Source organism: Vipera berus (genome assembly GCF_964194415.1).
Source record: "Vipera berus genome assembly, chromosome: Z".
NCBI classification, from domain to species: Eukaryota; Metazoa; Chordata; class Lepidosauria; order Squamata; family Viperidae; genus Vipera; species Vipera berus.
The window spans coordinates 23347692-23366743 of NC_138205.1; positions in this window are offsets into that span (position 1 = coordinate 23347692).

A 19052-nucleotide genomic window follows, 5' to 3' on the forward strand; every position below is an offset into this window, starting at 1 on the left:
ACTCTACACACTATTTATGAAGCTAAAGCAAAATACAGAAGAAGAATGCCTGTAGGAATCCTAAAGTTTTGGAATATCCACCCATGGCAGGTAATTAATTTCCAAAAAGCATGGCTTAGTTTTCAAGTGCAGATTATAAGAAGCTAGCATTGAAGGGTAGGGGTGGATATAATTTCCAATCTTGGTGTCTTCCATTTGTGTTGAAATGGAGTTCTCAAAAATTGTATGAAACTTGGCTTTCGAAAAAAATGTTCTATCCCATGTATAGAAATATGGAGACAGGTAGGGATTGCATTGTTAAAATGGAAACTTTGATATTATTTATATGTGTCATATGAGAATTGGAATTTTTTTTCAGGAAATTCCCATCTAGTGTAGGACTTTGGCATGGTTGCAAGTAAACCATTTTAAACTTTCATCCTCTGGCTATGATCCTAGTTCAAATCAAGGGATTGATTTAATTTCCACTGCAAAGAAATTACATCATTCAAATAATGTGTCAGAATGATAGAATATATATCACAAGCACACATACATATACACATACATACTGACTGATTATGTGTCACCAAACCATTAACATTAATTCTAGTGACCACATAAATTTTCTCTGTGATAATCTATTCCTACTCTGATCTTTCAGGTGTTCTAACAGTGCACTCATCACCATTGTACTTGAGTTCATCCACCTTATTGCTGGTCATCCTCTTCCTCTCCTTTCTTCCAGCATTCTCTCCCAGCATTAGAACCTTTTCTAGTGAACTAGGCCTTGGAATAAAATGTCTGAAACCGCATAATTTGAGCCTGAACCTGGTCATTTATACCTCAAGTGAGAATGGAATGGAATGGAATGGAATGGAATAAAACAGAACAGAACAGACTAGACTAGACTAGACTAGACTAGACTAGACTAGACTAGACTAGACTAGACTAGACTAGACTAGAATAGAATAGAATAGAATAGAATAGAATAGAATAGAATAGAATAGAATAGAATAGAATAGAATAGAATAGAATAGAATAGAATAGAATAGAATAGAATAGAATAGAATAGAATAGAACAGAATAGAACAGAATAGAACAGAATAACAGAATTGGGAGGGATCTTGGAGGTCTTCTAGTCTAACCTCCTGCTCAGGCAGGAAATCCTGTTCCATTTCAGACAAATGGTTGTCCAATATCTTCTTAAAAATTTCCAGTGTTGGAGCATCCACAACTTTTGGAGGCAAATTGTACCACTGGTTAAGTGTTCTAACTGTCAGGAAATTTCTTTTTAGTTCTAGATTGCTTCTCTCCTTGATTAGTTTCCATCCATTGCTTCTTGCCCTGCCTTCAGGTGCTTTGAGAATGGGTTGACTCCCTCTCCTTTGTAGCAACTCCTTAGATATTAGAACACTGCTATTGTGTCACCCCTAGTCTTTCTCTTCATTAAATTAGACATATCCAATACCAGCAATAGTTCTTTACATGTCTTAGCCTCCAGTCCCTTAATCTTCTTTGTTGCTCTTCTCTGTGCTCTTTCTAGAGTCTCAACATCATTTTTTACATCATGGCAACCAAAACTGGATGCAGTATTCCAAGTGTGGTCTTAAGAAGGCATTATTAAAAATGTTATGTTAATAAAATGCCTGGTGTTCTAATATTGGAAGTGTCTTTGAAATACTCTGCATGGTTTTCATTATCTTTGAAAGTAAATTATTGAAGAGCTGGAAGAAAAGGTTTTGAAATATTTTTCCCTCTGTTTTCATTTCACATAACAAGGGCATATGGGCTATAGATTCATAACAGTTATATTACCTAAATTATAGGATTTAATATCACCATATCTAGCACTGGCCAAGTCATTTGCTTTAAAATTAAAGATGGAGGTCTTATTGTGAATAACTGTTATTTAAAGGAGATTTTAAGAATCAATTGCATAGTAGACAAGAAAAAAAATTGGAATCAACCTGGAAGAATTTTCATTGTTCTGGAGTCTATTAGAAATAGAAATCTAGGATGGCAGTATATGGTCTTCTAATGTCCTTTTTTTAGAGTTTGAACTATATAAAACTATTTGCTATGATCACGTTGAACAATGTAATCATATAAAGTTTCTTAGTCTGTCACCACAAAGTCTATTGTGACACTTGAAATATTGCCATCTGTATTCACGTACAGGTGAAACTTGAAAAATTAGAATATCATGCAAAAGTTCAGTAATGCAACTTAAAAGGGGAAACTAATATATGTGATAGACTCATTACATGCAAAGCAAGATAGTTCAAGCCGTGATTTGTCATAATTGTGATGATTATGGCATACAGCTCATGAAAACCCCAAATCCACAATCTCAGAAAATTAGAATATTGTGAAAAGATGCAATATTCTAGGCTCAAAGTGTCCCACTCTAATCAGCTAATTAAGCCATAACACCTGCAAAGGGTTCCTGAGCCTTTAAATGGTCTCTCAGTCTGGTTCAGTAGGAATCACAATCATGGGGAAGACTGCTGATCTGACAGTTTTGCAGAAAACCATCATTGACACCCTCCATAAGGAGGGAAAGCCTCAAAAGGTAATTGCAAAAGAAGTTGGATGTTCCCAAAGTGCTGTATCCAAGCACATTAATAGAAAGTTATGTGGAAGGGAAAAGTGTGGAAGAAAAATGTGCACAAGCAGCAGGGATGACCACAGCCTGGAGAGGATTGTCAGGAAAAGGCCATTCAAAAGTGTTGGGGACTTTCACAAGGAGTGCACGGAGTCTGGAGTCAGTGCATCAAGAGCCACCACACACAGACGGATCCTGGACATGGGCTTCAAATGTCGTATTCCTCTTGTCAAGCTGCTCCTGAACAACAAACAACGTCAGAAGCATCTTACTTGGGCTGAAGAAAAACAGACCTGGTCTGTTGCTCAGTGGTCCAAAGTCCTCTTTTCTGATGAGAGCAACTTTTGCATCTCATTCGGAAACCAAAGACCCAGATTCTGGAGGAAGAATGGAGAGGCACACACTGCAAGATGCTTGAAGTCCAGTGTGAAGTTTCCACAGTCTGTGTTGATTTGGGGAGCCATGTCATCTTCTGGTGTTGGTCCACTGTGCTTCATTAAGTCCAGGGTCAACACAGTCGTCTACCAGGAGATTTTGGAGCACTTCATGCTTCCTTCCGCAGATGAGCTTTATGGGGATGCTGATTTCATTTTCCAGCAGGACTTGGCACCTGCCCACAATGCCAAAAGCACCAAAACCTGGTTCAATGACCGTGGGATTACTGTGCTTGATTGGCCAGCAAACTCACCTGACCTGAACCCCATAGAGAATCTATGGGGCATTGCCAAGAGAAAGATGAGAGACATGAGACCAAACAATGCAGAAGAGCTGAAGGCCGCTATTGAAGCATCCTGGTCTTCCATAACACCTCAGCAGTGCCACAGGCTGATAGCTTCCATGCCACGCCGCACTGAGGCAGTAATTGCTTCAAAATGGGCCCAAACCAAGTACTGAGTACATATGCATGCTTATACTTTTCAGAGGTCCGATATTGTTCTATGTACACTCCTTGTTTTATTGATTGCATGTAATATTCTAATTTACTGAGATTGTGGATTTGGGGTTTTCATGAGCCATAATCATCACAATTATGACAAATCATGGCTTGAACTATCTTGCTTTGCATGTAATGAGTCTATCTCATATATTAGTTTCCCCTTTTAAGTTGCATTACTGAAATAAATGAACTTTTGCACGATATTCTAATTTTTTGAGTTTCACTTGTATTTTTTTTTCAATCCGATGATATATTGGAAATTAAGCAAAGTGGACAAGGACTCTCTATCAATTGGGTAGGTCACTCACTGAAGAAGCTTGCAAAAGAAAGATAGAATTCCAAAATGAACTGCATCAGGGCAGGAGGCTGCAGAGGAAAAAAAATCAGTAAAAAAAATTGTCTTCAAATTTTTTGGACTCTTAAGTGGCTGGAGATCAACACTGGATCAAACTCTTTTATACAAATAAATGTTTATTATCATAAACTGACTAGAACTATATACAGTACAATTTTATAAGAAAACACAATTTACTTCCCCATCTTACAGTTTCTCTTCTACAATTGGTCTGAAGATGCCTACTTAACCCTGCAGGCCTCCCGCTGCTTCTAACCAGATTACAAAGTATTAATTCCACTGCAGTAAATGTTCTTAGTTTATTTTTTAGGATTTCAACAATGGATGTTCTTTTTGCTTTGGTTTAGTTTCATCCCTTTCTAAGAGGTATCTCATTCAATAACAGTGCTGGAGAAATTGTGCATTTTGATGAAAATGGTAAACTAGTAACTGGATTTGATGTGATAAATTGGGTAACTTTCCCCAATCAATCATATGTTAGAATCAAATTTGGAACTCTGGATCCGCTGGCACCTCAAGGCAAAGAATTATCCATTCATGATGAAAGCATTGTGTGGCACAGAATGTTTAACCAGGTAAGAAAAAAAACTCTCAGTTCTTGGTTTAAGAAAGTGTAGTCTTATCTCAAATTCCTGACTCCAAAAAAGGAATGATTCAGACTGTCCTCTTAAGGAACAGTAAGAATCATAATCATTATGTGTGGTCACTTAGCTAGAGGTCAAGTCTGGAAAATGAGACAGGCTTAATTATCTTGTAAGATGAACATGGAAAGACACAGAAAATATGTTCCCTTTGGTTTTGGATAAAACTGACTTCTGGTTTCCAGGATGCTCATTGGGGACACTTAACAAGGTTGATTTGCTTAATGACCATGATGATTTGTTTAACAACCACTGGAAAAAATGTCATATAATTGGGTCAGTCCCTCCCACTTAACAACTGGCACAATTTACAGTTATAATTTGAGGAGTATCTATATGAAATATGAGTATGAACAAATCCCTCTATTTATTTTCTGCATTTATGTGTGTGTGGTTTATAAATTATCTTTTATTAATAATGATTCCTAAGGCAGAATAAAAGTGCTATATCTCCCTATGTAATAAATCCAGTAATATTTAAAGAAAAGGAAAATAAAAGTATTTAACCAGCAGACCAAAAACACATACAGTATGTACACTCACATGCATGTACACAAGCACACACACACACTCACAAATATAAACAGATACACAATGCCTATGCAGAACCCAATTTTTGACATATCACTAAAAAGTAATGAAAACACATTCCAGTATATTCCTTTCAATCCAGTTTTCTTTTTTTTATTTAAAAGTTTTAAAATACATTTTATCTTTAACAATCCCCCCTCCCCCTCCCCTACCTATCCCTCCCTACCCCTCCCCCCCTTTCCCCCCTCCCCCCCCCCGACTTCCCAGAGCTAAGTACAGGGTATAAAAAACAAAGAACAATCATAAGCATCCATATGCTACCAACAATAAATTCTTAAATCTATCACTCTCTAGCTCATATAAGATAACTACAAGCAATACTAATATTTCATATAGGAAAAAAAAAGAAAATAGAAAGGAAGACTTATTCAAATGCTAAATGAAACTTTTTAGTCCCATATTTGTTCTGGATATATTCAATCCACTTTTTCTTTCAATCCAGTTTTCAAATATCAAAAGATATATTTTCAATTCTAAATATGCTGATCTGAATAACCTGCTTATTTCTTCAATTCTTAATCTTTTGTAATTATAGTTACAGATTGTTGGTTTTTTTTAAAAAAAAAAAGATAGCATTTTGCTATTAATTACATTTGTGTGAACAGAATAATATTTGAATAAATCTTACTCTGTATAGATAATGAATTTTTGAGTTTTAGAAAACATTAACTCCATGAATTGCACTTGATATAGAGTAAATATAATTCCTTCAGTTCTATTGTGATCGTATACATATTCTTGTATATTTCTAATATTTGGTCATATTTCTCAGTTCTAAATACTCTCCACATATTTATGTAAGGTATTGCCAATTTCTGTATGTAATGACCAGTGTCATACTGGTCTCCACAAGAAAAAAAAGGAAGGGGAACCATTTTGCTGCTATATTTGTGTACCATGTCCAGAAAGAAAGATTTCTAACCAGAAAGGTATGAGACAAGATTTTTTAAAAATATATAAGCATCATTTGAAGTTAATATGCAACAAAAGAGAGAATGGGCAGTTCTTATTAAAATCTCCATTTCCTTCCTAGACAGTTCTACATTATATTCTTCTCATTTAAAATCGAATTTTTCCTCCTATTTACAGATATGGATTCCTGCACTGAATGTCAAGAAGATGAATATTCAAATTTTCAACAGAACCAATGCATCCCAAAGCTGTTAAACTATCTGTCCTTTAGAGAGCTACTAGGGATCACTTTAATGGGTTTTTCAATTGTATTTGCTGTGACAACGATTTGGGTGCTTAGAACTTTTTGGAAACACCAGGACACTCCTATAGTCAAAGCAAACAATCGAAACCTCACCTACACTCTTCTCTTTTCTCTCTTTCTTTGCTTCCTTTGCTCTCTCCTCTTTATTGGAAAACCAACATCTACCACATGTATTCTCCGACAAACAACTTTTGGCATTGTCTTCTCTTTGGCCCTTTCCAGTGTTTTGGCCAAAACAATTACTGTTGTTCTAGCCTTTGTGGCTACCAAGCCTGGGTCCAAGATGAGGAAATGGGTAGGGAGAAGGTTGGGAAATACCATTGTCGTTTCCTGTACTGCTATCCAAGTGTGCATTTGTTCTCTTTGGCTATATACGTCTCCACCATTCCCAGATTGGGACTTAAACTCTCTCCATGAGGAAATTATTCTGGAATGCAATGAGGGCTCAGTTACTATGTTTTGTCTTGTCTTGAGCTATATGAGTTTTCTGGCCATGGTCAGTTTCTGTGTGGCTTTCTTTGCCAGAAAATTACCAGACAGTTTCAATGAAGCCAAATTTATCACTTTCAGCATGTTGGTCTTTTGCAGTGTTTGGTTTTCTTTTGGTCCAATGTACTTGAGTACCAAAGGAAAGTTTGTGGTGGCTGTTGAAGTCTTCTCTATCTTAACATCGAGTGCTGGGCTTCTGAGTTGCATCTTTTTCCCTAAATGCTACATAATTGTATTCAGGTCTGAACTGAACAACAAAGAACAACTAATACGGAGATAATGCAGGGTCATTTAATAAACAATCTATCTAGGAATTAAGAGACATACATAGATGTATACATGTGTACCAATGAAGGAGAATAATTGTAGCTTAGGGTTGAAATGAGGGTTCCTTGGTGCTGTCTGAGCTTGCTTGTTTTCTTGCACATGTTCCCTGGGATTTTTGGATTTGGCCTGGTTTGTGTTTGACCAAATCCAAAAATGCCAGCGAATTTCTAGAAGACTGGCACTCTGGCAAATCAGCTATCAATAGTGTTAGTCATATGATTATAGCCTAACTGGTTGGGTTGGCAATATATAAGCCATGATTGTAATGTATTGTATCCCTTTAAATGTGTAATGATTGGCCAACGCTGTGTTCTTTCAACGGCCATAAGAGGGAGCTAGAGACATAGCTTCTCTCTGTGTGTGTTAGTTACTCTGTTATATTGCTTGCTGATTATTGTTGATTGTGGTTTTGCTACTGTTTGCTAAACCCGAAGAACTGTGTTTTTGACTTTTGGACTGGTAAGACAACTTTGTATTGGATAACTCTTGAACTGTTGATATCTTCTCTGTACCCGTGTATGACCTGGACTGTTTATTCTTGACTTGTGCTACTCCTAAAAGTAAAGTTTTTTCCTTTTTACACATATCAGTGTATCAGTGTGGTTGCTGTGCAAAACCTGACTACTCTCAGTACCACTTCTTCTGTGCATTCTCCTTATTGGCTCAGGAGATATTCTGCACAAACCCTGTCATTGGTTATGGGCCCAGAGACGTACTAAGAGCTAGCATACACAGTACCATATCATATAGCTGAGTCTTGTGTTACCTCTTCAACTGGAAATGGCACAAGAACAAGCAACAGGCATTTCCTGGATAAACCGGTTAGATGGGACAAACTATGTTTCCTGATCCATGAAATGCTGCTTGCTTCTGCACAAGGAAGGACTATGGGCTGTAGTTCATGACCCACCAGATGTGACCACTTGGGATCCAGAAGATGAGGACAATGCAAAGAAAATAGAGAAATTTAACCGAGACAACGAAAGACCTCTTTGCCTAATTGGACTAACACTGGATGAGCAGCAGCTTGTCCATATCCGTGGTGAGGAGTCTGCTGCTAGGCGTTGGGACATTTTGCGAAGAATTTATGTTCCTGATAGTGTGGGTGCACATATACACCTTACACGCAAACTGTTTAGGGCTTGTCTTCAGAAGGATGGGGACATGTTAGCTCATCTGGCATTCATGAAGAAAATTTTGCAAGAGCTACATGAAAAGGAGCTGATTTTCTCGGAGCTGCATCAGGTGTATATCATTCTTTCATCTTTGGATGAGAGCTATGATTCGTTTGTCTCATCTTTAGAAGTCCTGACCAGAGAGGAACTAACATTAACAAACATAACTGGGAGATTGCTGGAAGAGTCCAGAAGAAGGCAAGACAGAGACCAGCTGAGAGAGACACAACCACAAGAGGAACAACAATCTACTACTGCTTATACTGTTAAGAAATGTTATTCTTGTGGGGCATATTGCTAGATTTTGTAAGAAGGGCAAGAAACAGAATGCAGATAGCAATAGGAGAATAAGAAAAGATGTTGGTTTAGCTGTTTCTGGTTCTGCAACATCCTTAAACCATGATTTGTGGGTGGTTGACAGTGAGGCTTCTCAGTGTATAACCAAGACTAAAGAGAGATTTGCCCATATGACTAAGAGTAAACAGTATGTGTCTTTAGCAAATGGCTGGAGAATGAAAGCCTCTGGTGAAGGTAGTGCATACTGTCCACATATTAATTAACGTTTACCAATGTTATATGTTCCTAAACTAAAGTTTAATTTGTTGCTGTGCAAAACCTGACTACTCTCAGTACCACTTCTTCTGTGCATTCTCCTTGTTGGCTCAGGAGATATTCTGCACAAACCCTGTCAAATAGACATATAGACATTAACAACATCTATAGACTATGCAAAAGAGACAATCAACCAGCCCAAAAGAGTAAAAGACACCAGCACTTCTCCACCAATAATCAGCACTCAGATCAGCAGAGATTAACTCCCAAGTCAACTTCAGACCTACAATCAAGTAAGCAATACCCCAATCAAGAAATGGCCACAGAGCCATTAGTAAACAGCCCAACCAAAGAATCCTGAAGACTGTCCCCACCCACCCAGACAGGCAAGGCACCAGAACATAAACTGACAGCAAACAGCACTCCTTACTAGCGCTAATGATGATACCTAGTTAGGGTAATGAAATGTCTGCAAGAAAACAAGCAAGCTCAGAAAGCACCAAGGACACATGTGACTGTCTCCTAATACATTCATAAATTAATTACTCTGATTGAAGCTAATGTATGTGACAATTACCATTTTCTGCTTCAAATTTTGAGAAATAATATTTAAGAGAGCTCCCCATAAAGTCTATGTTAAAAGAAGACAATATTTCTCCAGATGTCAAAACAGCATCAGCACCTGCGGTCCTATTATCTTTCATTATCGTTATCTGTATGCTTCCCCCTTATTAATCTTCTAGCCTAGTCTGATTATAAGATATTACATACTGATGAAGTAACCAACAAAATGCTCATCTGCAAAGGATCCCTGTGTCTCATCATCATTGTTTCATTCTTATCACTAAGTCCAGTTGTGCTCAAGATAAATTCCTTTTCCAGCAGGGCTCCTTCTATTCTATGCACCTTAAGTGATCCAGTCATAATTTTACATGAGTTCTACCAGCCAGGAAACCTTGCTGTTGGAGAGATTGTTTCGCAGGTCTTTTTCCTCCACTTGTCAATTGATTTCAGAGAAAAACCCTCAGAGATTAGTATGAAAGAAGCCATGTAAGTCGTTTCTATCCTACCCTGAGCAGAAAAAAAGTAGATGAAGTTGTACAGAATCTAGATATCTGCCTTCTGAGTTAATTTTTTTCCTTATTATTGAACCTGTTTTACTTTCAATATTTAGTGAAGACACCATTTGTAATATTTGCACTTAATAATGATTTATAATATATCCAACATTCCACATAGTACTTTTGTTAATTTTCATACATTGATGTTTGCTTATCATATATTTTTTTTCATCATTTTCTTGATTCTCAAGCTTTTCATTCATTCATTCATTTTGAAACTCTGCATTTTAATTTTATCTTTTTAAATTTCAGTATCTCATAGCAGCTTTATTGTGATGTCTCATCTGAAATTCTGCTGATTACTTCCATAGCTTCTTACTTTCTTTAATTCTTCTGTAATTAATAAGTGGTTGTGCTTCCATCATTAAAACCATGTCCTTTAAACAATTTTACTAGCACCACCAGAATCATAATCATTTTTTTTACTTATTTATTACAATTATTTGTATGTTGCCTGATTCATCCCATTTATGCATCCCTGATTTTATTTTTTTTTTAACGTCAGAACACATTCAAGGGGTTAGATTCTATCAGTGGGTCACCAATTAAATGAGGGGTTCCATTTCTTAACTGATAGCAATCGGTTATACTTTGAAGTTACAACATTCTCATTTCCACAGTTCGGTTTTCCTAATGGAACTAATATCTGAATCACTGAACAGCTGTATTTAGGGTTTGATTTAGAAAAAGTTACTTTCTAGTTTTCATCTTAGCAAAGAACTCATGGACTGTATTTGGTCAAACTCTGCCCTCTTCTTTTCCACCATTCCATAAATAGAATATATTTCATTACAATATCCAAGGAACAGATGGGAAATTTAATGCTGAAAAGAGGGTAAAGAGAGCACTGTGTTTATTCTAGATTTAATTGCTTTTCCTGTATCTGATAGTTTCAGGAAAGGAATCAGATATAAGCTTGCTTCTCTGGCTTCCTCCATTTCATACATTCTCAATCCATTCAGCATGGTTTTTCAAATGAGAAATCTATCCTTTGCATGTAGCAATTAAGCAGAATTTATATCCTATGTGAATATATTCTACCTGAATTGGAACTATATCAAAATATGTAGTGCAGGTTCTCTGCTTCACCACTTGAAATCCAGTATATGAAATGTTATGTCAGATTATATGAAATGTTGTACATGAGGAAATCTCTTAGGCCTTACTTATGGAAAATAAGTTTATGTAAAATAAACACAAATTAGGCTTTACTTTCTTCAGAGTATGTTTTCTTTCATGCACCAAAATTTAATCAAGATTTTCTAAAATTGTTAGTCATTGCGCTGACATAAGATGCTTTATTCGAATTTGGGTAAAACATCAAAATATGTTTCTTTTTTTGGGGGAAAAATACCTAATGTAACTTTTCAGTGTGATGCCAAAAAACTACCAGCATATCCTGGCTCTTGTATTTGCCATAAAAGAGATCAATGAGAATTCCATGCTTCTTCCTAATGTCACATTGGGTTTTAACATCTTTGACAATTACTACAATGGACAGCTCACATATAACACTGTCTTCCGCCTACTTTCTGCAAAAAAGAGATTTGTCCCTAACTACACGTGTGATGTTGAAGACCAGTTGGTAGCTGTCATCGGTGGACTTGATTCTGAAACCTCTTCCTATCTGGCCACAGTTTTATCTATTTACAAAATTCCACAGGTAGAGTTGGATGGGAACAGAGGGAATGTGCAACCTCTACAATAAAAGCTTCTTATTAAAAATGTCATGGGCATAGATGACAAATAATGATGGATGAAAAAATAATATTAACAAAATATACAGAAATACAATTAAGGAGGAAAATAGCATGGCATTTAAAGAGGTTACCCCCAAACTATACATATTTTAAGGTTAGTTCTCAGAAACAGCATATGAAGTGGTAAATCTGTCTCTGAATAGTGCAGTTGAAAAAGGCACAGAAAATGCATCTTTATGTGGCTGTTTGTAATATGTATGAAAGCATGTCTCTCTTTGTGTGAGAGAGATTAAAGGGAAAAAAGCCATTCTTGTTGATGTTTTCAAGTACATGTAGTGGAGATTTGTTCCCTGCAATTCCAAAGAATGAGTAGAAATAACAAGAAAGTGGTTTTTGTTAGCTTGTCCCCAATGACATCTGACACTAAAGCAGACTTCCTCAGAAAGTTAAGGCATCTTCTTCCATTGAATATTTAGGCAGACAATGGATTACTAAAGTTGCTGTAATTCAGCCCAGGATTGTAGATCCTTAATTGAGGAAGGGGTGATATACCTAAATAGGAGCAGAGAACTCCTGGGACCAAATGACTTGAGGGCTTCAAGCTAAAAAAAAATCATCTTAAAATTCAAGTTTTATACCATTTTGAAGTTTTTTCAGGATTTAAAGTTAAAATATAACTTCACTCTTAGAAATGTCTAGCAAAAACAATGCATGTCCAGAAGTGCTTTTTAAATGCAACGGTTGTACAATAACTATTACATTAAACAAAATACTGAATAATTGTTTTTAGATCACTTATGGATCTTTTGTCTCAGGAATGAATGACAAAACACTGTTTGCTTCCATGTACCAAATGGTTCCAAATGAAATTCAACAGTACTCTGGGATTGTCCAATTGCTGACACATTTCCGATGGACTTGGGTTGGACTTTTTGCAGTGGATGATGACAATGGGGAAAGATTTTTCCAAACATTGGTTCCAATACTTTCTTCAAATAGCATCTGTTCTGCCTTTATCAAAAGAACACCCAAATGGACATATGTTGCTGATATATTAGATTTGTTTTTAGATGACTTGGACAAATTTCCTTCTCTCATGGAAAGCAAAGCAAATGTTTTTATTGTCCATGGTGCACCTCCTTCCATGCTAAATTTGAGCTGGTATCTTCACATGGCAGTCTTTGATTCAAACCTAGGCAAAGTGTGGATTGTGACAGAACAGTGGGATTTCCGATTAAGTGTCTATCAAAAGAACTGGGATATTCAATTCTTCCAGGGTGCTTTATCATTCTCAGTTCATTCAAACGAAATATTGGGATTTAAAGTATTCCTTGAAAATGTAAATCCTGCATGGAAAACAGAAGATGGTTTTATTCAGGACTTTTGGGAAAATGTTTTTAGTTGTTCAATGAAAAATTACAGTGTAATTTCAGAGGAAGAGCCCAAGAAAATTTGCACAGGAGAAGAAAAGTTAGAGAGTCTTCCCGGGACTTTCTTTGAAATGAAAATGACTGGACACAGCTATAATGTCTACAATGCTGCCTATGCTGTTGCACATGCATTACATGTTATACATGAGTTTAGGTCAAAATCCAGATCAAAGGTTGCTCAAAGAAGTTTGAAAGTTTTGAGCTTTCAGCCATGGCAGGTAATGTTACTCCCAAAGACCAGTTTTATTTTTATACATAATTTATAATAATAGTAAAGAGGAATCTCTCTCAAGTTGAACCTGATTCCTGATAACAAAATGGACACTTCCATGCAGCCATTTTGACAATAATACAGAAGCATTGCACCAAAGGACAAGCAAGACCAGACAATATGATTCCATATGGTACCTTGATATATTTCATGTTTAAAAATAGGAACATGATATGCTAGCACATTTGTTATGTGTGTCATGTGTATACTTTTTTATCATACTCTTTCGACCATTTAGAATCATACATTGATTGAAGTATATGATATCAGTGTAATAATCTGATCACACTAAAGAAAAACAGAATTTCATACAATTTAGATTCTTGGTTGTTTTTGTTTCTATTTGTATTGGTTATGATGAACTTTAAACTATTTCCTAAGATTTGTTTTCCTCTGACTTTTTTTCTTTTCCTAGTTTCATATAGTTTCCACAATAGTTTATTTCCTTTTTGTTTCTTTTTTACCATATAGCTTTCTTTTTGAAATATAGTGTATGGTCATATTGCTATTTAGTGTTTATATAATACTACAAAGTAGTAATATTTAAAGGAGACACTGTGTGTGAATTGGTCAGCTATATAAATTTGTTTAAAAAATAAATGTTAATTATAATACTAAAACCTCTGAACTTTAATAAATAAGTTTAATAATACAAAAGTTATTTGCCACCAACACTTTTTTTGGATAACTCTTTTCAATTTCCTGATCAAGTCTATCATCAATCAGGTTCAAATGAGTTTTAAGATATCTCCTTTTAGTGATATTAAACACTATAAATTCCTCTGCAATAAATGCTAATCAGTTTTATTATGAATGAGATACAATACATTCTTGTTTCCTTTTTGAAAAGATAGGCCCATCCCTCTCTAAAGAGTATCTCATTCAACAACAGTGCTGGAGAAACAGTACATTTTGATGAAAATGGACAATTAATAATAGATTTTGACATCACAAATTGGATAACTTTCCCAAATGAAACTTTTGATCGAGTCATAGTTGGAAAGATGGATCCTCATAGCAAAAAGTTGTCAATCCAAGATGAAAAAATTGTGTGGCATAGAAGATTTAATCAGGTAGGGAAAAACATTTTTTCAAAATTCACAATTATCAAGAGAAATTCACCTGATTGTTTGGGGAAAGAGTAATTATATTAATCTATTCCAATCCACTTTTGGAGTTAGTTTTTAGATTTAGAAAAATCTTTGTTATATTTATAAATAATTTAAAGTAATGTTTGCATGAGGAAGAATGCATTACATGTACTAGAGAGGACTATTATTCTTTTAGAAGGTGACATAGCTTTCAAAATTATGAGCTGTAAGATCAGAAACCTATAGAAGTCTTGGACAACTAGAGATGTTTTTAAATGATTTGAAACAAACTGCAGATGGAGATGTTTTCAGAAGGGAAACTGGCTAAACTAAATAAATAGATCAAAAATACTTTTGAATGGAATTTGATTCCCTTTGAAGGACTAGTTTTTATTACTTTAATCTGCATTTGTGAGTTATAGCTACATCCTCATAACTCTGTATGAACTTCCAATAATTGACATGTTGCATCACATATTAACTGATCATTTATAATTTGTTTCTAGAGATTTAACTGAGTTTAACAACAAATATGAAGACAGGAATAGTGATATGGTGCCTTTTTTATCTTCTAAAACCATAACTTTCAAAACAATGTTTCCTAATTCTAAAAATGTATTTATGGACATTTTGGATAGGAGCTACCCATTTCTCTGTGTAATGACCACTGCCATCCTGGTAACACCAGGGAAAAAAAGGAAGGGGAGCCATTTTGCTGTTATGTTTGCAGTCCATGTCCAGAAGGAAAAGTTTCCTTCTATAAAGGTAAGTGACAACTTTTCAAAAAGACTTCATGTATGGTTGGAATTCCCATGAAAACAGGAATATCATAGGCTTCAAAAATGTAGATGTATTGAGAATGGGTATTAGAAAATAAATAGCCCTATATATGAAATTGTTCAATTTTCAATTTCAGCATCTAATCTTGCCATGTTATGTAAATATTGCTAAATAAAACTACTTTGATACCAGAAAGTCCACTGTTTAACTAGGGACTTTAACTATGAGTGGAAAAAGCTACTCTTACTTTCAATTCTACAATAGCATTTATTTGGCCAATCATGTTCCTTCAAATTTGACCTTATAAAGTTGTTATGAGGATAAGGGTTGGAGAAAAATTAGTTTGCAATTATACCTCTTGGACAAAAAACAAGAAATCAAAATAATAAATTCAGAAAGAAAAGATCTGTAAACTGGAGGTATTGAAAAAGGAAAATGAATGAGAATCAAATCATTATGTTCTTTAAAACCCCCATTATGTTTCTTTTTCCAGATATGGATTTCTGCAAAGATTGCCCAGAAGATCAATATTCAGCTCCAGACAAAGCTCAATGTATTTCCAAAAGTCTAAACTATCTCTCACATGAAGGTTCTTTGGGGAAAGCTTTAGCTTTCTCTTCAATTGTTTTTGCTTTGACAACAATTTGGGTGCTTAGAACTTTTTGGAGACACCAGGACACTCCTATAGTCAAAGCAAACAACCGAAACCTCACCTATACTCTTCTCTTCTCTCTCTTTCTTTGCTTTCTTTGCTCTCTCATCTTCATTGGAAAACCAACATTTATCACATGTATTCTCCGACAAACAGCCTTTGGCATTGTCTTCTCTTTGGCCCTTTCTAGTGTTTTGGCCAAAACTATTACTGTTGTTCTAGCCTTTGTGGCTACCAAGCCTGGGTCCAAGTTGAGGAAATGGATAGGGAGAAAAATTGGAGATACTATTGTCATTTCCTGTACTACTATCCAAGTGTGCATTTGTTCTCTTTGGCTGTTTACTTCTCCACCATTCCCAGATAGGGACTTAAACTCTCTCTGTGAGGAAATTATTCTGGAATGCAATGAGGGCTCAGTTACCATGTTTTGTCTTGTCTTGGGCTATATGGGTTTTCTGGCCATGGTCAGCTTCTTTGTGGCTTTCTTTGCCAGGAAGTTACCTGACAGTTTCAATGAAACCAAATTTATCACTTTCAGCATGTTGATCTTTTGCAGTGTTTGGTTGTCTTTTGGTCCAATGTACCTAAGCACCAAAGGAAAATATGTGGTGGCTGTTGAAGTATTCTCTATCTTAACTTCAAGTGCTGGGTTGTTGAGTTGCATTTTTTTCCCTAAATGCTACATAATTGTATTAAGGCCTGAACTGAACCACAGAGGACAATTAATAAGGAAGAGGTAAATTTAAAAAACAGAAAGAGAAGAAAAAAATAAAATAATAAAACAAAACATCTAGAAAACAAATCATTTTCTTCTGACGTTTTTACCCCGAGTTTTCAAATTACACTGAAAATACTTAACTCAAGAAACAATAAATTAATAGCTCAGGATAATAGTATTTATATGATAGAAAGTTAAAGTTAAAGCAGACATATTCCAGCAAGTGCTTAATTTTAAACAACACACCAATATGTAGACAATTTAGTGAGATGGCAGAACAAAAAAAAGATCACTTTTTGATGTAAAAGTCTGGATGTGTTCTTTTTTCTGTGAAGGTACACCAATCTGCTTCTTTTCCCAATTTTGGTAACTTTCAGCCTTGTTATGAGTTTCAAAAATAAGGAAGGAAATATGATAGATTAGTCCTAACGTATAAATGAAATAGTGTTCATGTATTCTTAGAACCATAGATTTCACTTTTAATTTATTCATGAATTTGCAAGATAATGAAATTTACCTGAAAGTAAATTTATATGATGCCTATACTGTGGAATACTTTGGCCACATTTTGGCAAGAAAACAACATAAATGATGTAAAATTTCTTCAAATTATTATTTTCTGAATTATATCTGTAAATACGTTTTCATTTAATTCTCTAGTTCAGTTGATAATACAAATATCCAATGAGCCAGTTGCAAATATATAACTGAATTGAATTGGAAAAAAAATGTCTTGATAGTTTTGCAGCTCTCCCTTGGAAAATGTTGAAATTTTCTGACAAAAGTTAACAAGTATATACAATTTATTCCTCTATATAAAAGAAAGGAGGCTAATCATTTCTTTTATAACTTTTTTAATGAAAAGGGAGAAATGTTTTTTGTGTAAAGAATTAGGGAATTATATTATGTAGACTTGATGTTCATTTGTATAGCATCTGACTATAACTTGTTAACTGATCCAATCCACTCTAATTATCCAAGTTAAGATAGCCTAGCATTGTTTAATTAATAATGTCTTGATATTGGAATAATTTGCTTTAGTGACACTTTCTCTAATTAGTGAAGAGCAAAAGATTTTTCAAAATCTTCAAAATTACAACCTCTTTATTCTACTTTTGAAGGTCCACAGACCCACTCACTTCAAGCAATTGCCCTTTGGGACAGTTAACTACAGTATTCAGAATTACATTACTGTGTATGGTTCAAATAAATAAAATAATTCTGCCTTCTGCAACAACAAAATACTTTTCTGTCATTTGGAACCAAGGTAACAAAGATTCAATTATTTTCAAAGATAGCTATCAAATGATCCTGAGTTTTGTGTGTGTGTGTGTGTGTGTGTGTGTGTGTGTGTGTGTGTGTGTGTTGATGTTGCAGATGAAACAGACAGGGAGAAATGAGTTACTTAGCAAAAAGAAAATGAGTGGATTGAGAATGAATTGAATGAATTTATTTGAAAAAAAATAATTTCTGTCAATTTTTATAATAGGTTGTATGTCATTTTTTCACTCTTTATTGCCTTATTCATTCCCATCAAGAGTGACTGTGTCAAAGCCTCTAAATTTGTAGAAGCACAAAGGAAATCTAAGGGACTGTATATTCCAAAACTATTATTTTTATTGTTGATGATACATGTACATACCACTTTTCCTCTTGGAAAAGGATAGCTCACAAATAGGTTTTCTCTCATTTTATCCCACAAAAGTCATATAAGGAAAGTTGGGCTGAGGGACAATGCTTCATGGCTTCATTGAGTAATGGCTTCAACCTGGGCATTTATGGATCCAGTTCGATATCAATAACCACAGAATGCTGATTGACTGGAAATGGAACAGAAATGCTGAAATGCTGAACACCTACAATATTTGTCTCATATCTTAAGGTTTCTTCTGGCCTTTATTCTTCTTTGATTCAAGTGTAGTATAGCTCTGGTCATGTGTTTTCTATTCCCATGATTGGAATAATTAAAGAGAAAGTCTGGACTAATAGAAGAGAAACCTCTAATGTATCTCTTCTGGTGCTATTTCTGTCTGAATATATCAGCTCTCCTCATTAGATTCAGCAGATAAAGCAGATATCATCTACCAAGGACTTGTATTTCATAGGTCCCAGGCAGCAGGCCTTCTCTGCCATGGTACCTACATAATGGAACATTCTCCCTCACAACATTAGATTAATCCCATCCCTGTTATGTTCCAGAAATCCGTGGGCCCCTATGTCACCAGGCAATTCCAGGGAATCAGAGATATGTTTCAAGGACTCCACTATTGAGTTAATGTACTCATTTTCTTTCTCCCTGGGGTTGTATATTTTTTTAAAATTTTAATAAATTTGTTAGAAAGAGGTAGCAGTAAAAGGAACAATCAAAGAGCACGATGGCTAGACACTATCAAAGTTGATACCAGACAGAGCATAGAAA